The sequence below is a fragment of the Amblyomma americanum genome, chromosome 4 (genome assembly GCF_052857255.1).
Source record: "Amblyomma americanum isolate KBUSLIRL-KWMA chromosome 4, ASM5285725v1, whole genome shotgun sequence".
NCBI lineage: Eukaryota > Metazoa > Arthropoda > Arachnida > Ixodida > Ixodidae > Amblyomma > Amblyomma americanum.
This window is the reverse complement of record NC_135500.1, coordinates 85013202-85025373: the sequence shown is the minus strand read 5'-3', so window position 1 is coordinate 85025373 and position 12172 is coordinate 85013202. Positions and strand designations below refer to the sequence as shown.

Here is a 12172-nt window from a genome sequence, read left to right as displayed (position 1 = left end):
ATAGAACATTTGATAGAACTGTAGTGAGTGGTAACTTGTGTACCGAATTTTTTCCCTTCTGTATGATGGACATGTAAATGCAAATGGGTATGTTTGTTCCTGTTTCATACAGTATGGCACTGAACAAATTGTACTGGATTCTTGTGTGCGCATCTCACCAAATCACACAACTTGGTGACAGCTATATTCTTTGTGTATGTGTGTGTGAGTGTGAAGTGCTTAAATAAACTCTTTATTCACTGTATTCGTTGCAATTTTTTTTAGAAATCTTGCTGGTTTGTTGTGAAACATCCGTGCAACGTGAAGTAGTATAGAATAACACATGAAGGAAGCTGACAGTCAATGCAACCAAGGAAAGCATAGGGGAATGTTCGATTTTTACTGAAGTGGTTATGAGTGGGAAGTGAATAGTGTAATCATTTTATGGATGCGAGACAACTGACTAGGAAGAATTAAAAAAAAAGTCAAAGGAGCTACAACTGGGGCTAGTTGGAAATGCATTCTTGAAGGGGATGATAAGCGCTGTCAAAATACGAGAAGGGACGAACAAACAGGACAAAGCGCTTTCTAGCAACTGTTTATTCTATGAAGAAACATGAATATATATACACACGTTAACGTCAAACCATGCGCAGAAGAGGGAAGACCGCACCGCACTGACAAGAGCGATATGAAGAAAGAAATAAAATAGAATAGAAACGAACAACACTTGCCTTTACAACAGCCGAAGATTACTTATCTTGAGGTAATTTAATTCAGTTCTCTCTAACAGCACCGAAGCGGAGTTGACGCATTGCTTATCTGGAGCAACATGCATAGCGAAGGCGTCGATTATTTCGCGTTCCCGCCTGTTCCTGAAGAATACATATTCTAATCAGAAACCGTTAAATACTAATATTACGCTGGCACAAAACACGCAGTATTTTGAGAAATGGGTGCCCGACGGGCAACCGGAAAACCCGCGTGGGGTGAAGCTGACTTCCAGGCACATCTGCTGTGTGTGACGTCACGGACGCGTGCGGAGTCCTTGAGCTAGTCTAGGTGGTATTGGCTGACCCCGGATGAGAGAGTGGCCTTCCTGCTGCCCTCCGCCCTCCCCGCGCGTACTGGTGCTTGCGGGGCCTCGTCGCGCCGCCCTCCAGTGTGGTTTCCTGCGACCCCGTCCAGCTGCCACATGCTTGTAGCAACACAGCAAAGTGGGCGAGTTGGTATTGCATCTTAAGGTTCAGTACAGCGCAACTAACACGAAGGACCAGAAAAAGCGCGTGTCCATGTTTCTTCTTTTTCTGGTTCTTCGTGTTAGTTGCGCTGTTTCGTACCTTAAGATGCCGCATGCTGCAGCTCCTAGCGGTTCGCCCAGGCCCGTGCCCTGCGCTCTAGGAAGCGACCGCCGGTCCTCGTGGCGCCAGCTTCCTGACGCCCCTGCTGTCCAAACAGCCCCCTACGCGCCGCCGGAAACGGCAGTTTCCAGCGTCCCCCGCCGCGCTGCTACCCCGTAGCACTTCATTGCGGTCCTTTACAAAAAATTGGGCTAATTGAGCGGAAAAAAATATCAGAACTGATTTAACGAGGCTTTACCTTTCAAAGAATATTGTTTGCAACGCTCGTCTCGGCGCCCTTGTCGTGACGCTATGGCCGATTCACACGACGGCCCGTTCGCCCGCGGAACGCGCATAACGTGTTCATGGGCCACTAAAAACTGGCCTGCGATCCGATGACGTCATGCGGACGCGACGGACCAAAAGAGCAGACGACGCGCTGGGTGTACCACTGTTGCCAGATTATTTTAAAGCGTTTGGCAACTCTCGTCAAACTGGTTTTTTCCTCCCGACCCATGACTGCGATTGAATGGTGCAGGTGCGGCCCTTTGTCCAATTCCTGAATGGCCTGGGCCGTCTTGCTAGCCGAGTCGATCACTTCGTCATGATAGCGAACACAGTGCAGCTTGTCAAAACAGCCCGCCAGCTCAACGCCACTCAGCGAAATGCGGCAGCCGAAACACTGGCAAGAGCGGTTGTTGCCAGAGCTGGCGCGCGCATCTTCGCGGGCCGCCACTAATTCCCGCGAGAGGAGAGGCACTTGAACTTCCTTGGTTGTCCAGCCCGTGGGCCGACAGGACGCCTCTCGATTTGGTGACGCACGAACACGTGATGCGCGAGCAGCGGGCGAAAAGTCCGTCGTGTGAATCGGCCATAACGACCGACGGCGCTCGTGGGGCCAGCTGCCTGATGTCTCCACTATGAAAACAGCCCTCTACGCGCCGCCGGAAACGGTGGTACACAGCGTTCCCCGCCGCCCTGCTAGCCAGTAGCAGTTACTTGCGGTTCCCACCAGCCGCCGCGGGGTACAGCCAACGTGGTGGCCTCCTGCTGACAGCCCCAGCTGCCCTGCAGTCTTACCTGCGCCTCTGGCTAGCTTATCAGGCAGCTGGTTAGAGGTCAGGCTGCTTGCATCCGTCAAGCCCCCGAAGCGCGCGTGCCACTCCCAGCGCGCTGACGTTCACCCCCCCCCCCACACACACACACACACACACTTGTGACTATGCTGCTGCCTGCGACTTCGGAGGGCCGGATCCACCTCCCTATTTCCTTCCCTCTGGATGCAAAGAGTGATCCCACAAATCGGGCAACATGCGTCGCGTCCAGTATCCCCTCCACAGAATGTTCCAAAGTATCAACTACCAGTACCAGTAGTCGTGTTCGCGATCGCTTCAGGTGGCGACGTCAACGACCCTCCGAGTGCTGGGATTCACTGTGCGCATTCCGGCGTCCACGCTCGTCTTCCTCGTGGCTCACATCTGCAATGAACTCCGCCGGCGAAACACGTGCGTCCGCTGCCATCGCCGCGAAGTGATATCCGGGTTTAGCAGCCAGCGCATTCTTTGGAACCACGAGGAGTCCCGTGACCGTGCCGCATCTTTCGTCAATGGAAATGCTCTCGACCTCACGTGAGTGGAACAACCCATTTGTTTGCGTCATGACCGGGAGTATTATTTATTTGAGTGCTACATTCCGCTAAACGGAAATCATTTCCCGTTCGCGCAATTGCCACGCTGTTTCTATTTCTGTCCTTTTGACGCACGTGGAGAACTCGTGGGAGCCGTGCGCAGGCTCCGCACCCCACATGATTTTTTGTATGCTTGCTATGCATTCTGCCACCCATTCTATCAGCATCTACTCCCAATGCGTTGGGATACTAATTTGTTACATCTATTAAGTACATGTGTAAGCATGGTAGCCGGCCTACGGTTTCGTGACGCTGCTCGAGACGGTGTAAAATTTGTGAATCAAGTACGATTAACAGCTCTCGCGATCGTCATTTGTTTTGAACTCCGATTAGAGTACAATAGCTGCAAAGTTATCGAATGGGTGCCCAAGGTAGTTCATGTGTTTTGAAAGTGGGAGACTTGGCTGGGGTGTCCGCACATGTGATCTGTGGTTGTTGATGAGAATTCTTAACGGTGTAACTGTTTGCCCCACGTACTGAGCTTTACAGGTGTCACATTCCAGGAGGTAGACAACATTAGCGCTGACGCATAAGTTACCTTTTATCTGAAATGAGAAGGATGACGCTGTGCTTTTAGCAGTAGTAGTTGTCATAATTGGACAAAGTTTGCACCTTGATTTATTGCATGGCGCGGATCCTCTGAAGCTACGGTTGCCGATTGTAGACGATGTTATCATATCACGGATGTTCCTTGCACGCCTATGCACCACACAGGGGGAGGTGATAACTTCTTTCATCCTTTCACTCTGTAGAAGGATGTTGGGGTGTTTCTTAAGAGCTGCGTTAACATTGAGCATTGATTCGGAATGTGTAAAGACCAGGTTTGCTTGGTAGTCCGGGCGTAGCTGCTTTTTGCCTTTTATGAGTTCTTGCTGGTCATGCTTTGAAGCTTTCATGACTGAATCGTCGATGACTCACAATGGGTGCCTCTGCCGTGCTAGGTCCACACGAAGTTGCTCGCAGTTTGATTTAGTCACCTTCTTTAGAGCAAATCCTGCGGAAACGTAGGGACTGACTGTGAGCGATGGAAGTTTTACAATGACGAGTGTGACTGGTCTGGTTAAGTTGAAGTCGGCACCTGTCATTTGTCCTTCCTTTTATCCTGGTCTTTTGCGCTGCGCAGTTACACCATCACGGTTGATGCTGCTTCTACACTAGGAATAAGAAAACTCCTGGACTGGAGTGTGTAAATTGCCAGCTCTGGCGCTCAACAAAACTTAGTTGCTTTATCAAACGTTATTACATATATTATTTTGGGTTGTTTGCAGCGCGTCTCGTCATTTTTATGAACTGTGACTTTTTTTACGGCACTTGTACTATGTAGATGGCGCTACCTGTTACATTTATCGTACATGCCTCAGTTATTACGATTATAGTTTGTACTTTTTGGACTTTGCATTTGATGACCGCAACAAGTTGACTAAAGGAATGAAAGCATGATATTTCAAGGTACATTCAGCAGAAAAACAAGCAGTAGGACATTTCTACCGTGCTTAAATTATTTCACGGAGAGCTAGTGCCCTTCATAAGCACAGTGAAAATGTAGCTGAAACCACCACGAACGTGTTCGTTCTCCGAAATTCGTAGAGTGAAGGCGATGCATATCCATATATAGCGAAGTATTAAGGTTTTGCGCGCGAAACCTCAGCTTTGCTAAATGTTGGTTACCTGATCATTTTAACATTTTTGTCAGCCATTCTAGAAAAAAGAGTTAATTTTATCAGGACTAACTTTTAAACTGAATCAAGCAGAGCCCATTTCCAGGAAGAAATAAAGATTGCGCGATCTTCAAGTGCGCAAAAAATAACCGCAAGACAGTGAATATCCTACTGTTTTTCCAGAATACATTTTCCTGTTTTATACACTTTTCAAAGACGTGTGGCTGATGAACAAAGCATATACACACCTCTAATTGCCTAACCACGCTCATTAGCACCTCACCTCGAAAGCGACTTGAACGATTTCGCTCCAGGTGCAAAAGGCTTTTCTCTATTATGCATCATCTGAGACTAGTTTTGCTCAAAAGCCGTTTTTCACCTTTACGATTTTATTTACAGTTGAAACACCATTGCAGCTATTGATGAACCAAATGAATCTTTTGAAAGTAGAGAAAATTATCGTTCTTAAGATATTTGAACCATATTTAAAAAGTAAACGAGTGAGCTACACACGATGTGCAAATGTTACCAAGAATGTAGTCTGTGCACCACCGCAGTGGGACTGCCTCCTTAAGGTTGATTGGCATGAGCCGGAAGCGGGTGATTTGATTTTTATATCTGATGCAGAGGTTAGACTACAGGTTAAAAGGAGCGGACAAATTTCTAAATCTCACGAATGGGGCGGCAAAGGAAGCCCGTTTCGAAGGAACTTTTTTTCCGACTGAGTTAGGTGTGAACGCTGTTCCTTGTTTAGCAACAGCTCTAAAAGTGCAGTTTCCCGATCGGTCAGAGCTTGTTTGCATAGCCAAGCTTCCTTGGGGCTCAAAGCGTCCAGACAAGACTTATCATGTTGCATTGCAATATCCATAAGTTCTCCTCACGCTTTCTGAAGTATGTCCTGCCAATGCGTTTTTAGAGGAAGGGACATGTCCGATGTGGCTGGCTAATGTCATGCCTTTCGGAATGATATTTGCATGGCTATAGAGGTCTAAGGTTTCCACATGGTGTTAATATCTAGATCTTTTTTTCTGCAACCTTCATTAATGTTAAAAAATATTTCCATACAGAAGTATCAATCAGTTCACCTTACTCTTCAACAGACACTCAATTCTTGGATGTCTTTTGGACGACGACCTTGTAGCTCCGCAGGGAGTAGCGCGGCTTTGGCTCAGGTGTCGTAGCGGATGGAATCGGCGTCTGTGACGGTTGGGGTGTTTTAAGAATGCCGTGGGCGTCGTCAGACCACTTTGGCTGTGCCCTTGTGGTAGATCTCCGGAGCAGCATCTGCTGGAAGTGACCCGCTATTATGGCCACACCATTGACATTGAGAGGCAGACCGTCTACAGCCATCACCCGTGCAAGTTGAAGCCACTGCAGCCCATGGTCCACGTAAAAGACTCCTCTTTTGTGCTGGCAGTGTTTCGCAGCATGATGTTGAGGCGGCATGATTCGCGGTTGCAACGCTGGGCGGTCATCATGCCGTTGCCTCGACGATGTCGGTTTAGGGCACGCGGAAGCACAAGCGTCACGTACACCAAACGCACCTGACGATGGTTAGCTCTGATGGTTCCGAGGAGGTCCTTGTACCGCTCGAAGGCAACATTCGGCGACGTTGTTGCAACGTCGTTGGCACTGACGTGCAGAAGAACGGTGGTGGTGGAGCGCGGCACGAGATTAAAAAGCGAGCCGATGTCTTATATTCTCGCACCGGACTGGGAGGTATATGCTGGCGTTCCAAGTCGATGAACATCAAAGTGATTTCGAACGTGCTTCACTTAATAGTCCCCAATTACTGCAGACGTGACTGCAGTACGAGGGAATCTCCACGTTATGCTCTTCCTGTGATGGTAACAGGGGTCAATGAATTAATATAGCGGAAGTGATTTCTTGGCAGCTGATTGATCAATATAATATCAAATCACCAGCAATTGAAAAGCAAGATGGGATTTAATTCACGACGTTCCGGCTGGAGGACCAGCATTTTTCTAGTGTACTACAGCATTTGAAACACGCAGAGTTTATAAACCGTGCTCGAGGTACAAAAGTAGCCTAAAGCACGAGTGCAAACAACTAGGGGGAGGGGAAAGAAAAACCAGGAAGAATATATAAAAAATAAAAAGGAGAGAGAGAATTGATGAAAATTTAAAAAGGCTATCCCCTTACGCGGATGCAGGTGTTTCCAAGGGTGTGAATGATAAAAAAGTAGAAAAAATAATTTTTTAAATTAAACAAATATATGTAACCAAATAAAAAAAGCAGGAGCATTCTCTTCCCCGCAGCCTTAGGGCTGCCTTAGAAAGGCCCTCTAGTTGTCGCTCGTCACACCATTTTGATGACAAGCATGAAACTCTTGACCCCTGAGCGAGGAGGAGGCAAGATTCAAGAGAAACTGGTGATGGCCGATTCAAACGACGGACTGTTCGCTCGCATCCCGCGCATCACGTGTTCGTACGTCACCAAATCGAGAGGCTTGCTGTCGGCCCGCGGTCTGGACAACCAAGGAAGTTCAAGTGCCTCTCCCCTCGCGGGAATTAGCGGCGGCCCGCGAAGATGCGCGCACCAGCTCTGGCAACCACCACTCATGCCAGTAGGTCTCGATTTGGCTTCACTTTCTGCACCAGTTCAGGAAGTGCGGCACTCTCGCACTCGATTTGACAGTGCAGGTAGTGTCACCTGCACTTGGGTACTCGATTTGGCCTCGTGCTGCACGAGTTCTTCTGCACTGCTGCACTAGCCTCCCGGCGAGTTCTTTTCTCGTGCAAGTAGTGCAAGGTGCTTGGCGCGCTCCGTAGCAGGCGGCTCCGCGGCCATGCTTGTTTTGTGAGCGGCGTTGAGACCATGGTTGACAGGGTTCGTAGCGGTCCTTGAAACCCTTGAAAACCCTGGAATTTAAAAATAGCATTTTCAAGGCCTTGAAAACCCTTAATTATTTTTAAGTCCTTAAATATTCTTGAATTTCTCCAATAGGCTTTCGTTCAGCCGGTTTTTAGCGGATGCCTCTTGAATGCCTGGCAACTATGTACTACTCAAGCCAACCAAAGCATCCAATCCAATCCGTTTCTGTAGCCACAACGCAGTAGCGTCGTTACAGTTGGTTACAGTGGCGTGCAACGACCGCAGCTAAGCCTACCTTCGTTGTGGGAAAGCGTGGTGCGCGAATAATCGCTGTCGCGTCTTTTGTAGCTGCAATATGCCGGGAAGGTGCAATTTCCAGCAGTCGTGGTTAAATAGTGCTGCTTATAGGGAGTGGATTTCTCCGCATACGTCAAACTCTCATCGGGCAAAGTGCAAGACATGCGGGAAAACCTTTGATGTATCATCAATTGGTGAGTCTGCCCTCAAAAGTCATATGAAGAGCGCAAAACACATTGCGAACATGAAAGCGACTACGGCACATAGTACGATGCGGAACTACTTGACAGCAGTTGCTTTTGAGCAACGCATCGAGCCGGCTCCATCGTCGTCGTCGGATGTGAGCAGCCTGTGCAAAGCGCACGAGTGTGTGACAGACGCGGAGATACTGTGGACCCTGAAAATGGTAGCATCACACTATTCCTACAACTCGTCAGCACACACAGGGGAATTGTTCAAGAAAATGTTCCCGGATAGCGAAATCGCTAAGTCATTTTCCTGTGGTGAAAGAAAATCGGCATACGTAGTGTGCCATGGTCTGAGACCATTTTTTCTCTCGTGCCTACAACGTGAATTAGAGCAATCTGATGGCTACACCGTTCTGTTTGACGAGTCTTTGAACGACTGCCTGCAGAAAAAACAGATGGACATCCATTTGCGGTACTGGAGTACTATGCCCGAGCGTGTAACCACGAGATATTATTCGTCGGTGTTCATGGGACATTCGACTGCCGAAGACCTTAAGCAGAAGCTTCTGGCTGCCTTGGCAGATTTGCCACTGGCGAAAGCTGTCCAGCTCTCTATGAATGGCCCCAATGTGAACCTAAAGTGTTTTAGAGAAATGCAGGAATACTTGCAGCAGAACCATCAAGTTCAGTGTTTGGACCTGGGCACTTGCGGACTGCATACAATACATAACGCTTACAGGGCGGGTGCTGTTGCCAGCAAGTGGGGCATAGAGAATCTTCTTTCAAGCCTCAGTGCCATTTTTCATGATGCGCCAGCGCGGAGGGAAGACTTCACTACTGTGACAGGCCAAATGTCATTTCCTCTCAACTTTGTTGCTCATCGCTGGGTAGAAAATGTTGTTGTGATCGAACGTGCCATTGCGCTGTGGGGTGATGTGAAAAGGTACGTGGAATGTGCAAAAAAGAAAGAGGTGAACTTACCAAAGTGTGCGTCATTCACACAGCTCTGCGAATTTTGCCAGGACCCACTGCTGTTGGCCAAACTGAACTTTGCTCTCGGCATCGCGATGGTTCTTAAACCATTCCTCACGGAATACCAAATGGACAAACCACTGATGTTCTTTTTAAAAAGAGATATGGAGTGTCTCGTGAGGAAACTTCTTGCAAGATTCATGAAGTGCTCAGTGCTGTCAGCTTCCACAGGAATTGTCAGTTTGCTCAAAATGGATCTCGTAAACCCAAATAACCATGTATTTTCAGAGAATGTTGACATTGGGCATGCAGCTGAAGAAATGGTCAAAGCTGCAAAGGTGAGCGCCAAGGACGTATTTGCCTTCAGGATGGAATGCAAACAGTTCCTTATCAGTACTACCAAGAAAATTCTGCAAAAGAGCCCGCTGACGTACCATCTAGTTAGGAGCCTGTCTTCGCTAGACCCTCGCCAAATGACCTCAAAGCCAGACGAGTGCCTCGGAGGCCTCAGGAAAGTATTAGACGCGCTCATTGCAGTTAGGCGATTGGGTGAGCATGAGCGCGATTCGGTCCTAGGCGAATACACAGAACTTCTGCAAGAGAAGAAACACAACCTGCGGCAGTTTGACAAACACTCTTTTAGCCTAGACGAGTTCTACCTTGAGCTCTTGAAGGTTGACTATAAGCACTTGTGGAAAGTTGTGCGACTTCTTCTCGTCTTGAGCCACGGGCAGGCAACTGTTGAAAGAGGATTCAGTGTGAACCGTCAGGTCTCTGTCGAAAACCTGAAGGAGATCTCGTATGTGTAGCAGCGAATCGTTTACGAAGCAGTAAGCAAGGCTGGTGGGATCCTGAACATTTTAATAACGAAGGAGTTGCGTAGATCTGTCTTGGCCGCACACAACCGCTATCGAACCTACTTGGAGGGTAAAAAAAAAAGAAGCGATCGAGCAGTCAAAGGCATCAAAGCGAGGCCACATTGAAGAAGAAATACACGGCATGAAGACGAAGAGGAGGAGGCTGGAGGCAACAATTGCCGATTTTAGCAGCTTGTGCTGACAACTACGCTGAGCGGGCAGAAGCTACAAGCGACATCACCTTCATTGTGAAGTCCAACAGTTTGAGAAAAGCGGCAAAAGAAAAGACTCTGGAGCTTGCAGAAATTGATGACAAGTTGAAGGGAAAGCTTCAGGAACTTAATCACGAGTCCACTGTTTGAGAGTGGGCCTCTTTTTGTGGGTGTGTGCAATACGTATGTAAAAAGAAACTAGTTGGCTATTGATTGTGGAAAATGTGCCTACTTTGACTTATGTGCAGTAAAAGTGTTGTGGTCTTTTTCTATGATCTCAAAAAGTCTTGTTGTAAGTCCTTGAAAATTCTTTGTTAGAGCCTTGAAAGTCCTTAAAAGCCCTTGAATTTTTTCCTTCACGGTGGCTATGAACCCTGGTTGAGACGACCGCGTACCCGTGAAAGACGCGGCATCTGCGCCGGGCCCTCACCAAACAGCTGAAATGACAGTGCGCGTATACGTGCGTGTATGCGCGCGTGTCTGTGTACGCGCGTAAGCGACTGGCTGGCATGACGCACGTACGTAAGTACGTACTGCGTATGGGTTCGCATCTTTCTGTCCAGCCTCGCACGTTGCTTACGCCATTTCTCTTTTGTGTGCAATTATTATTATAAACGCAGCACGATGGAGCGCTTCCATGAGAGGCAGATTGTGAGATGTTGTGATGACCCCCATAATGCGCAGGTCCACACGGGACGGAGAGGCAAAGAGACACCGTATGGCTCAGTTTAAACAAACAGGTATATTCAATAATTACACATGATTAAGATTATACATCAGAGGCTGGGGCGTCCGAGCTTACGTGCCGAGGACTTCATGGGGGCGATGGAGTGGCACCGGAGTTGGGCTCGAGCGGTTGCTGGCAGAAGCTGCACGCCGTCGGGCTTCGGCGCTGAAGGCCCTCTTGGCGAACGATGTCGTCCTGAGCGTGCTTGTAGATGATGACAGCAGAGCATATATTTACAGCATACATATACAGAGAGTTAAACTGGAAAAAGCATCAAGTTACATGCTAAGCATGGAGCCTCAGCTCAGACTGGACTGCATCCGTTTACATGCGCTTTTAAGCACTTGATTAACAAAGGACTAAGGGCGGTCATTTTCAGTGGCCCGCCCAAAGCATCAATTCTCCAATCAAAAATAACATGCGAGATGGGGACAACCCCTTGGGTTGGGCTTAGCCTCGAACCCAGAGTCTTGTTAACAACACAAACTAAATAAACAAAAACGCCACAACTCTCTCTCAAGTGAGAGTATCCACAGGCTCTCCCTTCGGAGCTACTCCTTGCCCCATGCATGCATACCGCCACCCACCATCGGTCCGCGTCGCCCGTCAGCAACAGAGGAGGGGGCGAAAGGGCCCACGATGCTGCCGGGCTACCGACGGCGGGACACAGCTAATAAGCATGAAGGGGTTCGTCTGTCGCTCCGGGAAACCAGATTAAGGGTCGCCCCTGTCTTCCCACATTCTTTGCGAGTCTTGCCTGTCCGCCAAGACAGGTGTCCGTCACGGCCCTCCTGGGAATGCGCTTTTGTTCACGAGGCACGGCGGGAAGCTGTGGGTGCCTTCCCGGCGATAGCCCACGTCGTAAGGGGGGGGGGGGGGGGGGGGGGAGGGGGTCCGTGCGTCAAGCGACAATTTTCGTTCCCCGTATGTACTCGGGGGCTCTCGGTTTCCGCGTGTGCCGGCGTCCTGCTTTCTGCAAAGGTATGCAGCTGGAAAAGAGGGGCGGCCTTAAGCCCCAACTCGATGCACACACAAGGAATGTACCTCGTAGCACACAAGGAATGTCACAATGTTTTATAATACGTGGACGATCGCAACGTTTGTGGCTCGCTGCAACATCAGTACCTCCGCTTACGACAGCGACTGAGCTTGAGGTCGCCGTCAGCACACACCTTCGCCTGCCAGTTAGCCTCTGACAGTCACGTAGCCGTCACCGTCCGCCGAAAGTGAACGCGATTGAGTTCAAATATAGAAAGGTGGTGTCATCACCACAAAATACAAAATAGGACATCAGCAAAAACAACAAGTTTAAAAAAATCTTTATACGAGCACTCCGTACAAACACACACGCATACAGAAATAAAGACAAGGCTAACAATAAATCCAAGACCGAAAACGAACTGCAGTGAGTCACAAGTAC

At 48.7% G+C, this 12172-nt stretch overlaps 1 pseudogene; it reads left to right on the top strand.

Annotated features, from left to right (window-relative positions):
* The first annotated feature begins 7609 nt into the window (after positions 1-7609).
* LOC144130225 (uncharacterized) lies at positions 7610-10262 on the top strand (annotated as a pseudogene).
* The last annotated feature ends 1910 nt before the right edge of the window (positions 10263-12172 follow it).